Genomic DNA, 4,457 nt, shown 5'->3' with positions numbered 1-4,457 from the left:
TATTGTATTGGTACTTTAAATTGATTATGTGTGTTTTATAAATGCTGTTTTATAACTAAACAATATTTAATAAAAGTAATTTTGAAAATGATTTGAATGTTTGTGGTCCTAGTTGTATGGCCTGTCCCATGATCTTGGTCAAATCCTAAAGATTTGTCTGGAACTAAGAGCCCTGTTGTCTTCTCCCTTCCCCCTACGAAGAAATCTTTACTTCCAAGGACCATGCAAACCAGTGGAGACCTATAGAAGCCACCACGGCACAAGCAGTGACACAAAAACCAGCTGACTGCAGGGGAAATCTCCACTGGATAACAGGATACCTGTGTGACACTGAGAAGCTTAATCTGCCTCCAGCTCCTCATCTTCAAACCAGAGAAGATAATATCTACCTTGCCATGTTAAGGGTTAGGGGGAGGGGTGGAATTACACAGATGAGAAGAAGTGTAAATCAGATATAGAATTTCCAGTGGACAAATTGTAGAAACAATCAACATGTTCAATGTTCTTGTGATCTAATCAGTGGGTCATTTACTTCAGAGCTATTCCAGAAAAATATTTTCTAAATTTTACAATTTATGGGCAAGAGAGTTGATTGCAGCATTGTCTTGGAAAGAAAAGAAGAGATACAATCTTTAACACAAGAATTATAAATTATGATACATCAGTACTTAGAAATATATTGCATAGTCTTTAAAATGAATACAGTAAACAGTGTATTGACATAGGAGAAACCATAAGATACACAGCTAAAAGAAAAACACCCTCTGTCATATACACGGAGTCTGAAGTAGAGATCTGGTTTGTCCCAACTAGTAGAGGACAGAACAGGGACTGTAACCCACATGACGTCATTCTCAAATACTAGTTATTCCTGCTCCAATACACAACCAGCTGTAGAATCTAAAAATGTATATCTCAAAGAAACCCAGTAGAAGGTGGGCTACCAGAGGCTGGAGGGATGGTGAGAGGGATGATGTTGTTGGAAGGACCTGGCATTGCAGGTCGACTGGAGGAGAACGTTTTTCTGGTCCATGACATCATGGAGCCTATAGTTAGTAATAATGTATTATATGTTTTAAAACTGCCAAAAAAACTTTCTATGTTTTCTTCCCACAAAATGATAAATTAATGAGGTGATAGATCTGTTAATTAGATTGATTAAATCATTCCATAATGAAACAATCGATGAAAGCATCACACTGTACCCCACAAACATACACAATTTTTAAACATTAATTAAAAATAAATTTTCCAGAAGAAAACTACTAATAGCTCTCATTCTTCCTTTTTCTCTCTCTCCTGCTCTCTCCACTAAAAGCTTGCTTTTTAAAGTTATTCAAAGTCACAACTGCAGTAATGAAAACCTATGACCACTACTTGCGAATGACGCTTTCTTTGCCAGCAGACGCCTGTGTCAGGTGTGAATCAGAGGAGAAGGAGCTGCTGTATCTGGGTCACACGGTTTATCTTCCTTCACATGGTCACCACCTGTCTCGGGCTCTATTTTTTTGTGTGTGAAAAAATAGACGCCTGGGTTGGAATGTCACAGAAGGGCATCTCTGAGGTGCTCCGATGAATAATTTAGTCCTTCTCCAGCCGTTTCAATGGTACTCAGCCTGTCTTTCCCGTGTGATCATAGAAGCGAACTTGGAGGCTGCTCTGACCCTGTGCCTTTATCTGTCCCCGCCAGTGTCAGACTTGTCTGTCTTCCTTTGAGGCAGGTTCAAAGAATGATTAGAAGACTCCCTGGAGAGGTGAAAAAAAAAAAAACATCAAACCAGGAAAGGGTTTTTCTTTTTTTTTTTTGAAAGACAGAGATAGAGAGCTCCCATTCACTGGTTCCCTCTCCAAGTGCCTGCAACCTGGCCAGTTAGAAGCCAGGAACTCAGTCTGGGTCTCCCAAGTGAATGGCAGGTACCCAACTACTTGAGTTCTCCCCTACTGCCTCCTGTGGTCTGCATTAGCAGGAAGCTGGAATGGGGAACAGAGCCAGGACTTGAACCCCAATGCTCTGCTATGGGAGCAATCTCTTCACAGCTGTACCAAATGCCAGTCACATGGAGGCATTGAACACAAAGGAGAGACAAGTGACCCTGTGAGAAGCATGCCCCCTGGGCCCCAAAGACAAAGGTACCCTCAGAATTAGTAAAGTGATTGGTATTCCCACTTTGGTTTTGGGTTTTGGTCTTACTTCTTGGAAAGGAACAACTTTTCAGAAAAACTGGGAGGTTGCCTAAAGTGTTCCTTCCCACTAACCAGTCCCTTTTCCCCAGAAAGGAATGGAGGTGTTGATGTGGGTTTGCATGTGCCTGGGCAGCCAGGAGCAGGTGATGAGTCCAGATCCAGCATGCACATAAAAAGGAGACTGAAGGGGTATCCCAAAGCCCCTGACCAGTGTATATCTACTCCAAACTAAGCCACACAGTGAGTTCGTGTTCACAGTCTAACCTTGAGATGATGGGTCTGACACTCCAACATTAAGGTCCTGCCTGAGGTTTCTCTATTGCTACACAGCAAGGTTAGGGTATGAACTCAGCCTTCCATGATTCCAAAACCCGTAGTTTCCCCACTGTGGCTCCTTCTACAGACATTGGTGGGTCAGAGCTGTTTGGTGCTAGCCTGAATGAAAATCTCTTGGGCAGCATTTCCTGCAAATTCCAGCTGAGTTTGAGAGTTCCCTGACGTCCAACCTGAGGTTTCCCCAAACACAAAAAGCCCAAAGGGGATTTTAGGGGCACCTAGTCTCATAAGAGCAATGCATGAGCTACGTGCCAACAGGGGCATCATGGATGGACAGTCCCCTACTGTGCTTTTCCTATGAATGTAGGACAGCTTTGCAAGGAAGATGGGGAGCCTCGCTACTTCATTGAAGAGAAGTAAAACCCGAAGCCCTGTCAGGAGTACAGCAACTAACAGAATGCAACCGCTGAATGCAGTAATTCCTACAACAGTGCCAGGAGCAAAACAAACCCTCAAAAGAGTCTGTTTCTAACATGCCAAGAACTGCTCTAGGGCCTTGTATAATTTAAGGACCCATGACCCTGCAAGGTGTGATTGCCTCCATTCACTTGTGATGAGACTGAGGCTCCAAATCCATGACCACACACCCTTGATCCACTCATCTTGTCCATCTAATGGGTGTGTGATCTGAGTGAGACCCAAAAATGTGCAGGTAAAGGCCTTATTCCACCCATCAAGGAGCTGCCAATCAGAGGAGAGGAGCAATAAACTGTGATAGAAAAGCAGCCGTGGAGAATCTCATCACACAGGCTAGAAGGCGTTTTCGGCCTTGTAAAGCCTACCCCAGGGCGTCCTCCCCTCTGCTCCAGTAGCATCAACCACTCTCTCCTCGGAGCCTTTCTGTCCTCCCCGAAATTCTAGGCATACTCCTGATTGCACATATCAGTTGTATTTGGAAAAAATTTGCTCACTTACCTGTGGGGAGCAACTGGGAGCAACTCGGACTAGACTAAGTTACTGGAATTAAGACTTATTCTATGCATCTGCTCTCCCACAATATGGCGCTGGGAGAGGAGGAAACAGCTTCTACACAGCTGCCTCCAGTTCAACCAATAAACAGCAGGACCTGCTCCTGATTGGAGGAGAGCAGCGTACTCGGCGTGTGGGTAGCAGAGTTGGGATTGGTGGAAGAGGACTATATAGGAGGAGAGAGACAACATGCACCGGGAACATCTATCTGAAGGAACACCTGTGCAGCCCCTGAGAGAGCCAGCCGGCGGTGTGCCGCTCCCCTGTGGAAGTGGGGAAAGTGGCAGGGGGAACCGCCCCTCCACGGAGGTGGAGGGACGGTAGCCAACCCGGGAAGAACCAGCAGCAAACCCGGGGAGGGCCGAGCAGACAAAAGAACAGCGCAGGGTCCTGTGTCGTTCCTCCACGAAGAGGGGGAGCGACACTTACCTAAAATGATTTTGGCAGAAAAAAATGTAACACCATGTACATGGCCCAAATCTCATCTAGTTGGAGCCCTCATCTCTACTAGTCTCTCTCTCCTGCCCCTTCCCCTCACCTGGTTAAAGGTCAATTCATGGTGGTATGTCAATCATAGTATTTTTCAACCTGAAAAAGTGTTCCAACGTAATAGAATGGATAATGGAGCACAGGATTGAGCCCAGGGACCTGAGTTTGAATATTGATGCTGGCATTAACCCCTTCTGCCAACACCTCTCTGAGCCCTGGCTTGCCCTTCCAGAAAATGTGAGGATTCAACTACCTGGACCCCAAGCTAAGAATAACCACACGGTGAGGCTGGCACTATGGCACCCCCACGCACACCAGCAAAGGATGATATTCAGCCTAGACATCAGGTGCAAAGGGAGCCCTTGAGTAATGACTTTACAGATAGGCACCGGGGTGTCATAAACCTCCCTTGCCATTCTCCAAGTTATAATTCCACCTCATTGTCACTAACTCCCTAGTTCCCGCAGTAATTTCATTTA

The 4,457-nt window shown here is 45.3% G+C and overlaps 1 long non-coding RNA gene across 1 annotated transcript; it reads right to left on the bottom strand.

Annotated features, from left to right (window-relative positions):
* Positions 1 to 506: 506 nt before the first annotated feature.
* LOC149127491 (uncharacterized) lies at positions 507 to 4,029 on the bottom strand. Its single transcript, XR_016230920.1, has 2 exons — positions 3,436 to 4,029; positions 507 to 1,746 (listed from the first exon to the last, which is right to left on the bottom strand). It is a non-coding gene; the product is annotated as an uncharacterized LOC149127491 (long non-coding RNA).
* Positions 4,030 to 4,457: the final 428 nt, after the last annotated feature.

The sequence above is a fragment of the Oryctolagus cuniculus genome, chromosome 3 (genome assembly GCF_051225735.1).
Source record: "Oryctolagus cuniculus isolate XC-2025 breed Fujian yellow rabbit chromosome 3, ASM5122573v1, whole genome shotgun sequence".
In the NCBI taxonomy this organism is placed as follows: domain Eukaryota; kingdom Metazoa; phylum Chordata; class Mammalia; order Lagomorpha; family Leporidae; genus Oryctolagus; species Oryctolagus cuniculus.
The sequence above is the reverse complement of the archived record's forward strand: the minus strand, read 5'-3'. Positions and strand labels throughout refer to the sequence as shown.